At 44.8% G+C, this 14728-nt stretch overlaps 1 protein-coding gene across 5 annotated transcripts in view; it reads right to left on the bottom strand.

Annotated features, from left to right (window-relative positions):
- LOC143766062 (uncharacterized) overlaps window positions 1-14728 on the bottom strand; it is a 125376-nt gene that overhangs the window by 65612 nt on the left and 45036 nt on the right. The gene's annotated exons all lie outside the window — the stretch shown is intronic.

Genomic DNA, 14728 nt, shown 5'->3' with positions numbered 1-14728 from the left:
TTTGCTCTCTCTATATATATATATGTACACACATATGTACAGTATAATATTTATATATGGTATGTATATATAAGAAAAAATATATTAAAACATTATATTTTTTCATATATATCACACACAAATTTCATAGTAGGGAGTGTCGCTTAATTTAGTTTTGGACTGATACTGTATTTTTTTTATGTATTTTTTATTTTATTTTTTTATAAAACTGGTCCTACCACTGATTTTAAGCTGCTGCATTAGAAAAAAAAGGGTATAGATCCACATGTGAACACGGCCTTATGCTTCCGGTCCCTAATGTGCTTTACAAGATAGAAAATGTAATATATATTTCTATACACAATTTTTTTTTCTTGTAATGGTTGATATACGATAGTGATTCTGTCATGTCCAACCCTTAGATACTCTTCTGGCCAGTTCTCGCAAAGCTTCCTTGATGGTACCCAGCTACCGGGCATTTCATCCGAGTTGCAGAATATAAATATATCTTGAAAATGTTTTTTCATCATTTCAATCTTTAGAATGTTTTTCTTCCTTGTTTTTGATTTGTATATTGATTTTACTATGTAATCCACAGAACATTGTGAGGTGTAGCATAGCCTCGCTCTTTAGGACAGCGCCTCCGCTCACCTCCCACCACACTGACATGGTAGTTGCCCACCAGGCTGACAGTAGCCGCCGCTTATCCAGTTTCTTGTTTATGGAGCGCAGCTGATAATTAAGTGGTATCTTAAAATACCACCCAGGTGTGTCCCACCCCCTCTAAATCCTGCAGCACTCACCACCGCAGCTCAGGCGAGTTTATTTTTCCGAGCGCTGAACACGTACCTCAGCATTACAGTATATTTCCAGCGTGAGATGCCATTCTGCCGGTGATTAAAAGGATTCCCAGGGGGCTACATTTAGACCATACGGAGGACGGTGCAGCCTCTACACATCTGATGTGGCTCCCAGCCGCCTGCCCCAGGTTGGACCCAAAAAATCCCCCCCCTAAATTAATCACAGACCTGTACTTTGTAGGTTTGTTCTAGGACTGATCTTGGTGAAATCTTTCTAAACCGAGACGCTTTCCCTGATCAAATAAAAACATGCTTGTCTTTCCGAGGCTCGCGGGTCATGGAGTACACAGGGGCTCTCTTTACTCATCATGTCTCCGGGGCATCGCGTTCACCGCTATTTTGGACACGGTCTCATTTTTTGGGAAAGACAACTAGCAGTATACAAGCATTCTTTCGCACTTTTCTACAAATTCATGCCCTAAATAAACTAGTAGGATTAAGTAGAAAGCTCCTTTAGTAGGCCAGCGTCTCAATGCCTACCGAACCCTCTTTTCACAAATAATTGCAAGCCCCCAAAATATTTCCCTGATGACAAAATCAAGTCTTGTTTGGAAAGTGTAAAGGGGTCTTCCAACAACAGACTTTTATATAGCATAAAATACAGCTCTGGCAATAATTAAGAGACCACTGCAAAATGTTCAGTTCCTCTGATTTTTCTCTTTATAGGTATATTTTTGAGTACCGTAAATTGTTCTTTTAGTCTATAAACTTCTGACAACATGTCTCCGAATTTCCAAGCAATAAATTTTGTATTTTTTTCTGAAAAAGAAAAATGGTCAAAATTAAAAAACAAACAAACAGTGCTTTCAGACCTCAAATAATGCTAAGAAAACAAGTTTGTAATCATTTAGAAACAACAATACTAATGTATTAACTCAGGAAGAGTTCAGAAATCAATATTTTGTGGAATAACCATGATTGTTAATCACAGCTTTCATGCGTCTTGGCATGCTTTCCACCAGTCTTTCACACTGCTTCTGGAGCAAAAATGTAAGCAGGTCTTCTTTGTTTGATGGCTTGTGACTATCCATCATCCTCTTGATTACATTCCAGAGGTTTTCAATAGGGTTCAGGTCTGGAGATTGGGCTGCCCATGACAGGGTTTTGATGTGATGGTCTCTTAATTTTTGCCAGAGCTGTATATACATCAATTCAGGCTGATGGTTGCCCAGGAAAGTCCGGTGCCCAATCTCAGAACAGAATGTATGGTCATCTCTACTGATCTGCATACAAGTTACCACCATTAATTCAGTCGAAACTAATGGCCCAATGTTGGGGATTGTAGTGTTCTATGTATGGAGTAATTGTAGGGTCATGTGCCGTGATTATAATGACAGGATTTGCCATAAAGGGAGAGAACAGGGGTCTTCTCCTGTTCTTTCTTCGGGAGCGCACTACTCCTCCGCCTCCTGCACTCCTGAATGCCGGGGAGCGGTATGCTCCTGAAGATTACCTGCATGGGCCAGTGGTATAGTTGAGCCGCAGATCTGATCCAGCATTTGAGATGTGTACAGTCCCTTGAGAGCAGCGCTTACAAACTCTACAGTAAAGAAGTAAAGAGCTTGTAAGCGCTGAGGTCCTTGTCTAAGTACCTTTCCTCCTCTGATAAACTGCATGTGGCCAGTAACCTAGGCAATGAGAAGTAAATTAATTGACAATCTCTTCATTCTTGAGAACGGAGAGGATTTTCAATAGGATTTGAATTGCAAAGCTGCTTGTTTTTACCGGCCACTTTGCAATTTTACCCATTTATCCAGATGAGACAACCCCTATAATGCAGTGTCCGCCACATCCAGGTAGGGGTGGACAATCATGTCAGCTTCGCTCCTTCACGGTTAGACACAGCCGAGCATGTCGGGCAACGTAAATTTTCCCCCTGACAGCAGCCAGCTGCCATCTCACCGGGCAAGGGGGATGTGCCCTGGAAACGCCATAAAGTCTAATAATCTGGTGCCAGTCCATTCCTTCCAGGCCACATATATACATATGACATACTGCGTCCGTCCGTCCGTCCTAGCGCTCCATATTGGCCAATTACCAATTGAACAAGCAGCTAATCATCCAGTGCCGCGTCTGCGAGTGAAATTATGGACGCAGGAACTGCCTCCAAAACACACAGTCCAAATAATTCTGCCACATTTTTTCATATTTTTTTTTCCACCGCAGAGGCGTCAGCGAGGCCTTTCCAGCCCAACCGAACGGGGGGCACTTTTCCCTTAGTCCCCCCACCCCTCCTCAGCCTACCTGTGACATGCATGAAAATGAAAGCTGTGGGGGTTAGCCGATATCCCCCGTGAGCGGCCTCACCAGAGCTACTGCACGCAGTAGATAAAGGCCCCTTTGAGAGGTAAGGGGGCAGCGGCCAGCATTGGCTCTCTATTTTGGGACAATGCCACATTCGGAGACGTAAAGACAGAAAAGGATCACCAAATACTGATGTACCGGCACTGTAACCAGGTCACCCTCCACCGGATCGCCCCAAGCACACATACATGTGAAATCTAAGTTCACTATTGGCAAAATATAACCTAACCCATCTCCTACTGTATGTCCCCGAGGGTCTGTCACCGGCCCTTGCCCCTCAGACCACAGCAGGACCCAAAGACCGTCCAGAGCTACAGAGGGGTTAAAAAGGAGACATGGCAGGGGGTTCGAGAGTATTATTTATCCTTCTCTCAAACTCCATCGTATCAGTTTAGTTTTCAGAAGCCGAGCTGAAAGGAAGGCCTGTGTGAGCGGCCATGCTGCAGGCTGCGTGTTTGCTGTCCTGTCACTGCTACTTAGCCAGGACATTAATCTTGGTTAGTCCTGAATCACAAGCTCTGACTCCCGGCTTCACGCTGGGGCTCTGGCCTTCAGCAGGATACAGGGAGCCCTCAATCCCCTCTACTAGCCCCATTACCCTCCTCGCCCCCTGCCCCATGCAAGAAGCCGCTACTGGGACTGGTGGGGTGGGGGAAGGGGGGACAAAAGGGGAGATTATCATCAGTCATTATATCGGGGTCACTGGTAATTATACTGCAAAGGAAACGAAGAATTGAGAGTTGTAAATGTGAGGAATGCAGAAAAAAGTCACTAGAAACTTCCATCTATCCCATATCTATCTATTATATATCCCATATCTATTTATCTATCTCATATCTATCCCATATCTATTGATCCCATATCTATCTATCTATCTATCTATCTATTATCTATATCGCTTATCTATCTATCCCATATCTATCGATCCCATATCTATCTATTATCTATCTATTATTTATCTATCTATCTATCTATCTATCTATCTATCTATCCCATATCTATCTATCTATCTATCTATCCCATATCTATCTATCTATCCCATATCTATCTATCCATCCCATATCTATCTATCTATCTATCCATCCCATATCTATCTATCTATCTATCTATCTATCTATCTATCTATCTATCTATCTATCTATCCCATATCTATCTATCTATCCCATATCTATCTATCTATCTATCTATCCCATATTTATCTATCTATCTATCTATCTATCCCATATCTATCCCATATCTATCCCATATCTATCTATCGATCCCATATCTATCGATCCCATATCTATCTATCGATCCCATATCTATCTATCCCATATCTATCTATCTATCCCATATCTATCTATCTATCTATCCCATATCTATCTATCTATCTATCCCATATCTATCTATCTATCTATCTATCTATCCATCCCATATCTATCTATCTATCTATCTATCTATCTATCTATCTATCTATCCCATATCTATCTACTATCTACACACCTGGTCAAAATTGTTGGTACCCTTAATTTAATGACAGAAAAACCCACAATGGTCACAGAAATAACGAATCTGACAAAAGTAATAATAAAAGATCTATGAAAATGAACAAATGAAAGTCAGACATTGATTTTCAACCATGCTTCCACAGAATTAAAAAAAAAAACAACTCATGAAATAGGCCTGGACAGAAATGATAGTACCCCTGAAACTAATGTGACAAAAGGGACATGTTAAATCACAGAGTGTCCACTAACTAGCATCACAGGTGTCTACAATCTTGGAATCAGTGAGTGGGCCTGTATATAGGGCTACAGATACTGCCTGTGCTGTTTGGTGACATGGTGTGTATCACACTCAACATGGACCAGAGGAAGCGAAGGAAAGAGTTGTCTCAGGAGATTAGAAAGAAAATTATAGACAAACATGTTAAAGGTAAAAGTTATAAGACCATCTCCAAGCAGCTTGATGTTCCTGTGACTACAGTTGCACATATTATTCAGAAATTTAAGATCAATGGGACTGTAGCCAACTTCCCTGGAAGTGGCCGCAGGATGAAAATTTATGGCAAATCAAAGAGACGGATAATACAAATGGTAACAAAAGAGCCCAGAAAAACTTCTAAACAGATTAAAGGTGAATTTTAAGCTAAAGGAACATTAGTGTCAGATCGCACTACCCGTTGTTGTATGAACCAAAGTGGACTTCATGGGAGACGACCAAGGAGGACACCATTGTTGAAAAAAATCATAAAAAAGTCAGACTGGAATTTGCCAAACTACATCTTGCCAAGCCACAAAGCTCCTGGGAGAATGTCCTATGGACAGATGAGACAAAAATGGAACTTTTTAGCAAGGCACATCAGATCTATGTTCACAGATGGAAAAATGAAGCATATCAAGAAAAGAACACTGTCCCTACTGTGAAACATGGAGGAGGCTCTGTTATGTTCTGGGGCTACTTTGCTGCATCTGGCACAGGGTGTCTAGAATCTGTGCAGGGTACAATGAAATTTCAAATCAAGGGATTCTAGAGAGAAATGTGCTGCTCAATGTCAGAAAACTTGGTCTCAGTCGCAGGTCTCACAACAAGATAATGACCCATAACACACAGCTAAAAGCACCCAAGAATGGCTAAGAGGAAAACATTGGACTATTCTGAAGTGGCCTTCTATGAGCCCTGACCTAAATCATATTGAGCATCTTTGGAAAGAGCTGAAACATGCCGTCTGGAAAAGGCAACCTTCAAACATGAGACAACTGGAGCAGTTTGCTCTTGAGGAGTGGGACAAAATACCTGTTGAGAGGTGCAGAAGTCTCATTGACAGTTACAGGAATCATTTGATTGCAGTGATTTCCTCAAAAGGTCAAAATATTAAGTTAAGGGTACCATCATTTCTGACTTCCATTTGTTCATTTTAATGGATATTTGATTTATTATGACTTTTGTCAGATTCAAGTTATTTTTGGGACCATTGTAGGCTTTTCTGTCATTAAACCAGGGGTACCATCAATTTTGACCACATGTGTATCTATTATCTAATTTCTATTGTAGGGGTTGTACTCGCTCAGGTGCGACGGCTGACACTCAGGAGGCACGTTCCATTAAAAGTTCACAGGGTTTATTGCTCCATAAACCACATAGCAACAGGAACAACAGGTAAACAGTCTTACATCAGACAGATGAATCCTCAACGTCCATAGTAGAGCTCCGTTCTCTCAGGTCTGTGGTCACTCAGACTGAGCTATGTCCAGCACGCAGGCTCTCCAGCCTAAATATTGTCTCTGTGTGCTGTTCAGGACGTCTGTCCCCTCGTGGAACCATTCAACACACAGGCCACTCTGCAGTGTCCAGCCAGGACACATGGAAGTGTGTCCACCCTGACACACTCCCACACACTCCCACCATGTGCTACACACACTTCCTTTACATAGGTGTAACCACACCCAGGTACCTGTCACATGGCCAGTCAGGTGAGCGTGACATCACCACAGGTCCTTCAACACAAAACCATCTTATGTGTTCAGACACGCCTCTTTGGGTGGGTTTGTAGGTGACTGGACCCACCCATCTCTCCAATCACCTGGAAGCCTTCCCAATGTAAACAAATCCCTCAGCAGTAGATCTGCTTGAGCAAAACATACCGAGGCTTCCATCACAGGGCCACCCACCTCTGCGATACATACCGCTAATTAATCACATGACCAGTCGCTATGCCACACTATCTATCTATCTATTTATCTATCTATCTATCTATCTATCTATCTATCTATCTATCTATCTATCTATCTATCTATCTATCTATCATCTATCCCATATCTATCTATCTATCTCCTCTATCTTTCCCATATCAATCTGTCTGTCTTTATATCATTGGGGCAATGTGATTCACTTGATGGTTTTCTTCCTATTCCAGCATCACTTGGGGTAATTATTTGTGAGATTAATGACAATAGGTGAGAAATCTGGGGTAATATGTGTCGACAACCTATCATACCTGCCGAGCTTCACATTTCTGGGTTTTATTTGGCAAGTAAAAGGGTGATGGGATAACCTGAACAGAGCACAGCTCAGTATGAAAAGGGGTGGTTTTGGATGCCATGCAGCAAAATTTGTGGTACAATTGTGGCACAAACTACGTGACCTGAACGATGCTCACAATACAAATGCATCATCCAGCATGGAACCTACTAATCTTCTGAGAACTATAAGATCACTTGAAACTTCATTTTCTGACATAATTCCAGATGTACGAATATACTGCAGCCAAACTGAAGAAGCAGAGCTGCAGTGTAAAGAAGGGGCAAATGTCAACTGAATGAATGTGACAAGGTGCAGTTATACATGGAGCTAAGTGACTTCTAACAAGTCTTCATTTGTGCCAAGGAAAAGGTTTCCATGTATGAGGCTTTGTAGTATATGAGGCAGGCATGCAATATGACATTCTGCAGCAGCTAAGGTGTATTATGAGGTTCCGCAGCAGCTGAGGTGTGTATGGTGAGGCTCTGCAGCAGCTGTGTTGCGTATGGTGAGGCTCTGCAGCAGCTGAGGTGTGTATGGCGAGGCTCTGCAGCAGCTGGGGTGTGTATGGCGAGGCTCTGCAGCAGCTGGGGTGTGTATGGTGAGTTTCTGCAGCATCTGAGGTATATTATGAAGTTCCACAGCAGCTGAGGTGTGTATGGTGAGGTTGTGCAGCAGCTGAGGTGTGTATGGTAAGGTTCTGCAGCAGCTGAGGTGAGTATGGTAAGGTTCTGCAGCAGCTGAGGTGTATTAGGAGGTTCTGCAGCAGCTGAGGTGTATTATGAGGTTCTGCAGCAGGTGAGGTATATTATTAGGTTCCGCAGCAGCTGAGGTGTGTATGGTGATGCACTGCAGCAGCTGAGGAGTGTATGGTGAGGTTGTGCAGCAGCTGAGGTGTGTATGGTAAGGTTTGGCAGCAGCTGAGGTGTATTATGAGGTTCTGCAGCAGCTGAGGTGTATTATGAGGTTCTGCACCAGCTGAGGTGTATTACGAGGTTCCACAGCAGCTGAGGTCTGTATGTGAGGTCCTGCAGCAGCTGAGGTGTGTATGGTGATGCACTGCAGCAGCTGAGGTGTGTATGGTGAGGCTCTGCAGCAGCTGGGTTGTGTATGGTGAGTTTCTGCAGCAGCTGCAGTGTGCATGGTGAGGTTCTGCAGCAGATGAAGTGTATTATGAGTTTCTGCAGCAGCTGAGGTGTGCATGCTGAGGTTCTGCAGCAGCTGAGGTGTATTATGAGGTTCTGCAGCAGCTGAGGTGTATTATGAGGTTCTGCAGCAGCTGAGGTGTGCATGGTGAGGTTCTGCAGCAGCTGAGGTATATTATGAGGTTCTGCCGCAGCTGAGGTGTGCATGGTGAGGTTCTGAAGCGGCTGAGGTGTATTACGAGGTTCTTCAGCAGCTGAGGTATATTATGAGGTTATGCAGTGGCTGAGGTGTGTATGGTGAGGTTCTGCAGCAGCTGAGGTGTGTATGGTAAGGTCCTGCAGGCTCTTGATGTCTGTGGGTGGCATACAATACTACACAGGACTTGCCTAAGGGCCCCTTCACACTGTGCAATCAAAGTCTGAACGAGCGTTCGATTTGTGAAGTTTATCCGTCCTCGTTCCGAGGTTGCAAAGTGTGACATGGCGTTACGATTTGCGACGCAGCCCAGCATCGTACGATGTGAAAGAAAGAGCAGAACTTTCTTTCGTCGTAAATGTCTCGCTGTGGCGGTCGAAATCGTAGTATGTGACGGCGGTCATACGAGCTCGTAATGCGACTACGTGGGTTGGGCTTCCGCATACCTGTCTCCTGATTGGGCGTGACGTTTTAGCACGCCCATGCTGGTAATACGTCACGCTCGGAGTCGTAGGACTATGGCGGTGTGAAGGGTAGCGTACGATTGCGACGCGTGACGTTCACATCGCAACTACGTCAGAAAAAGCGTTAACATCGTAGAGTGTGACCGCTGGCTACGAGCTCGTACTGCGATGTCGAATATGACGCAAATGCGTCGTAATCGTAGCAGAATCGACCAGTGTGAAGGGGCCCTAACCTCAGGGCTCTGATGAATGGGTTAACAAGATGAAGTGAGGCCGCTGCTGGTGCAGAGGGTGGGGGAATTAGCAGCTTTTCCTGCACCTGCCGGGTTTATGGCTGGCAGGTGAGCACAGATAAGGGCCTGGTGCCAAGGTCAGGGCAGACTGCGACCCAAGAGGAGGGCGCTGAGGGCCGCAATGGTGCCGACCTGGGAATGGGAATCCACACAACTGCCGCAGGTACAGAGCGCAGCTACCTATGACAACTACGACATGTCGCCTAGAAGGAAAAATGCAGAAATATGCATATCATAGGCTCAGGGTCCAAACAATAAACTTCTCTAAAAGTGACAATAAGTGAATCGATAAAACTTTATCGCTGCACTTCAGTAAGTTCCCTGGTGTTAGTACACTGCTGTAGTGCTGCAGTCGCACCGGTCACGTTGTATACAATAGCTGCCCCGGCCGCCATAGAAAGCCTTTCTGACAGAACTGCTGCCGCCTCTAAAAACAAGCGTGGAGCAACACTGCCACCCAGTGGCCATCTGTGGTGACTGCAGGGGAAAAATTAAACTGCTAGAATTGCGACATCCTGGAAACATGTTGTGTACTCTTTTACACAGTTTTCTTTGGTGTATATAGAGAATAATTTATTACAAACAAATAAACAGTTAACCAGAGGGCGCTGCACTGAAGCCTGAAAATAATTTGCAGCAAATATAAGAATGAAAACCACTCAATTCATCCGGAAAATAAAGAATATCAAGATATTAAAAATATTTGCACAAAAATTTCAGTAAAAAATAAATATAGACATAACACCGTATTAACCTCTAACAGGTAATGACGTAGGTGCAAAGCTATGGTACCTCGATCCTGTAGACTGTATATGGATAATCACCCCTGCGTCCTGGAAGGTCCTTCAGGTGGCGTCCATTCGGTTTCGGTGTCCCACTTAGGCCAAATGCCGAGAGGTAGTGGTATGGTTAAAAAAGGACAATTTGTCCGGGTAATGCCGGGACGGCACCCTAAAACAAATTAGCATCAGTAGGCGCACAAGCCGTGCCCATAGCTGTCCCTTTTGTTTGATGATGGAATTTACTAAACAAAAATAACTTGTTAGTAAGAACAAGGTGTAAGAATACATGGGACACCAAATATATCTAAATCATGCCTAAAATTGCTATAAAGCGTTTTGATATTGAAGCTAATTTACATTGTAGTATCCGTGTCCCCTCATATATTAGTGACTGTATCTTTTGAGTCTGTGATGTAGGACAGCAGTGCGTAATACCGCATCAATGTATTACTAGCACCCTGAGTCAGAACGGTCAAATCTTATTATTAGTGATGGGCGAGCATGCTCGGATGCTTTCTGAGCATGCTCGTGTGCTGAGTGTCTTCGGCATTCTCAAAAAATATGTCCAAGTCCCAGTGGCAGCATGTCTCGCGGCTGTCCGACAGCAGCAACACATACAGAGATTGTGTTGTAATTATGTACTCAACGTCGATTGTGATTTTGTCATAAAGAATAAACACCAGGGTTGCACCTTTTAAAGGCTGCTGTAAAATAGCACTGATTGGAGACAGGTATGATTGCTGCTGTTAGAGGCATAGTTGCCACCTGCCCTGAGCAGAAGGGGCTCAGCTGCTGTGCATACACCTGCCCTGAGCAGAAGGGGCTCAGCTGCTGTGCATACACCTGCCCTGAGCAGAAGGGGCTCAGCTGCTGTGCATACACCTGCCCTGAGCAGAAGGGGATCAGCTCCTGTGCATACACCTGCCCTGAGCAGAAGGGGCTCAGCTCCTGTGCATACACCTGCCCTGAGCAGAAGGGGCTCAGCTCCTGTGCATACACCTGCCCTGAGCAGAATGGGCTCAGCACCTGTGCATACACCTGCCCTGAGCAGAAGGGGCTCAGCTCCTGTGCATACACCTGCCCTGAGCAGAAGGGGCTCAGCTCCTGTGCATACACCTGCCCTGAGCAGAAGGGGCTCAGCTCCTGTGCATACACCTGCCCTGAGCAGAAGGGGCTCAGCTCCTGTGCATACACCTGCCCTGAGCAGAAGGGGATCAGCTCCTGTGCATACACCTGCCCTGAGCAGAAGGGGCTCAGCTCCTGCGCATACACCTGCCCTGAGCAGAAGGGGCTCAGCTCCTGCGCATACACCTGCCCTGAGCAGAAGGGGCTCAGCTCCTGCGCATACACCTGCCCTGAGCAGAAGGGGCTCAGCTCCTGCGCATACACCTGCCCTGAGCAGAAGGGGCTCAGCTCCTGCGCATACACCTGCCCTGAGCAGAAGGGGCTCAGCTCCTGTGCATACACCTGCCCTGAGCAGAAGGGGCTCAGCTCCTGTGCATACACCTGCCCTGAGCAGAAGGGGCTCAGCTCCTGTGCATACACCTGCCCTGAGCAGAAGGGGCTCAGCTCCTGTGCATACACCTGCCCTGAGCAGACGGGGATCAGCTCCTGTGCATACACCTGCCCTGAGCAGAAGGGGCTCAGCTCCTGTGCATACACCTGCCCTGAGCAGAAGGGGCTCAGCTCCTGTGCATACACCTGCATGACATCATAAACACAGTCTTAGCCTTTCTTCACACAAGTTTTTTTATTTAACTAAAGGGAATGTGGCAGAAAAAATCCCCAGCATGCTGCATTAAATGAAACTACAAAAAATAACATCAAATGTTAAAGCTGTAACAAAAAAAGTGTATTATTACTAAATTTGGTTTGTATTATATCACTGCTGAGGGTGGTTTCACACATTGCCTTTGGTGCAAAACACAGTGCAGCATGTCGCAAGGAAAAAAAAACAGCCTATTTCTCAGGCCGATGCAACTCCTCTACCCCGCCAGTCTCCTGATACTGCAACTTTCATAATTCCATCCTAAGCAGAAAAACAAAGTTTCTTCCGCTAGGTAGGAAATATGAAGGCTACAGCGGATCAGTGGTTACATGTCACTGCTTATGTAAGGAGAATGGTGGGGGACACAGTAAGGCTACGTTCACATTTGCGTTGCGTCAGGCGCAGGTTCGGCGACGCATAGCGACGCATACGTCATGCGCCCCTATATTTAACATGGGGGCGCATGGACATGCGTTTGCGTTTTGTGACGCATGCGTCTTTTTTGGCGCATGCGTCGGGGCGCAGAGGACGCAGCAAGTTGCATTTTTTGTGCGTCAAAAATCATGCCAAAAATGGACGCATGCGTCACAAAACAATGCGTTTTGCATGCGTTGTGCGTTGTGTCCCCGATGCAACGCCCAACAAAGCAAATGTGAACATAGCCTAAGCAGCGTGGAGGAGCAGCACCAATCTGGACGTAAGTACAGATATTTTTATTTCCCAATAATGCAGCACCCTGGGGCCCTTTATACGGGTTTATCCAGTAGTGGACACTGCCTTTAAGCTTTTTTTATGTAATTAGTTAATCTGACCAGCAGATGTCCCCACACGTGAACTGAATGGACCTGACTATGCACAGATATGGGGCATTGGGGTTATACATAGATTATAATTCCTTGCATGTGCTGACATTGGCAATCACTGTCATGAAGTTCCCATATCAGTCCCAACAGATGGGAGTCAGCCCCCACAAGACTATCAGATGGGCAATATCTGCCATGGACTTTGCAGCGAATACAGAAAGAAAATCCTATGTTACATACAATATTTGTTGCTCGTTTTGAAGCAGATTTAACCCTCTAATGGAAAATCCGCTGTGAAATAGCATGGCTATTCACAGATTTTTTTCAACATCAGTAAAATCCGCAGAAATGTAGTGTAGAATCCACACTGCAAATCTGAGACAATTCAGCCACTTGGGAACTCAGCTATTTGTGAAACGAAAAATAATGTTTCCCATGTCAGAATCTCCTTGGTAAAAGCCAGGGACAATTATACAGAACTGTCACACAGTTGTACATGTCCTGCAGAGCTGTGATAATAGTGCACTTTACAGATTGTACACTGGAAGGAAGCAGAGAGCCTCTAAACTCCCCCTTTTCCTCATAGTTTGTAAGCTTGTGAGCAGGGCCCTCATTCCTCTTGGTATCTGTTTTGAACTGTGATTTCTGTTATGCTGTAATGTCTATTGTCTGTACAAATCCCATCTAGAATTTGTAAAGCGCTGCGGAATATGTTGGCGCTATATAAATAAAATTATTTTTAAATTATTAATTCTCACAAGTGTCCACTAGGCGGCGACAAAAGACCATGATATAAAATGATAGATTTTCTCAATCACAGCGTTCTGAATTGTCGAGATTTCAGGAAAGAATTTTTGCCTTTTTATTATATTTGACTATTATTGTATTAAATTAAAATGTAAGCAATTTATTTTTGTCATTATGAAAAGCGTGAGATTATAATGCTATCATATATAAGAACGATATGAATGATAACAGCGAGTCTGTGAGGTTGGGGGTTTATAGCTTCGTTTTCTGTTTTTTTTTTCTTCATTTATTCCAATAACAAAAATTTTTAAAAATGCTAGGAGCAGTCTCTCCCCCAACTCTGTATGAAAGATGCAAAGGCAACGCTTGAAATAAAACTTTGCAGTTCTTGAATCAAATGCTCCCCGTACTTAAAGACAACTTGATCTCATGTGACAAAAAATGTGATAAAAAGTTAAATTTGCAAATCACTTAATTTATAAATTATGCGGTCTCATCCCATAAAAATCACTGCAGTGTTGGCCACGACGATTCTCCGCGTGGCATTCCACTGTCGGTTGTCAGGTGTAATCCTTTTCCAGCAGCCGTGACTGATTACAGGAAGTGGGTCCTTGTCGCAATAGGAAGTGGAGGTGGGCCCTTGTCAACAGGGAATAGGAGTGAGTTGTCAACAGGAAGTGAAGGCGGTCATTGTCTCAATAGGAAGTGGGCACAGGGACTTGTCCCAGGAAGTGAAGGCGGTCCTTGTCCCAATAAAAAGTGGGGGAGGGTCCTTGTGACAATAGGAAGTGGAGGCGGGTCCTTGTCTCAATAGGAAGTGAAGGCGGTCTTTGTCTCAATAGGAATTGGGAGCAGGGTCTTGTCTCAATAGGAAGTGGAGGTGGGTCCTTGTCAATAGGGAATAGGAGTGGGTTGTTGTCAATAGGAAGTGAAGGCGGGTCCTTGTCTCAACAAGAAGTGAAGGCAGTCCATGTCTCAATAGGAAGTGGGGCAGGGTCTTGTCTCAATAGGAAGTGGAGGTGGGTCCTTGTCAACAGGAAGTGGGAGAGGGTTCTTGTTTCAAAAGGAAGGAGTGGGTTATTGTCAATAGGAAGTGGAGGCGGGTCACTGTTGCAATAGGAAGTGGAGGCAGGTCCTTGTCTCAATAGGAAGTGGAGGCGGGTCATTGTCTCAATAGGAAGTGGAGGCGGGTCATTGTCTCAATAGGAAGTGGAGGCGGGTCATTGTCTCAACAGGAAGTGGAGGCGGGTCATTGTCTCAACAGGAAGTGGAGGCGGGTCATTGTCTCAACAGGAAGTGGAGGCGGGTCATTGTCTCAACAGGAAGTGGAGGCGGGTCATTGTCTCAACAGGAAGTGGAGGCGGGTCATTGTCTCAACAGGAAGTGGA

Source organism: Ranitomeya variabilis, chromosome 4 (assembly GCF_051348905.1).
Source record: "Ranitomeya variabilis isolate aRanVar5 chromosome 4, aRanVar5.hap1, whole genome shotgun sequence".
In the NCBI taxonomy this organism is placed as follows: domain Eukaryota; kingdom Metazoa; phylum Chordata; class Amphibia; order Anura; family Dendrobatidae; genus Ranitomeya; species Ranitomeya variabilis.
This window is presented reverse-complemented; position numbering and strand designations above follow the sequence as displayed.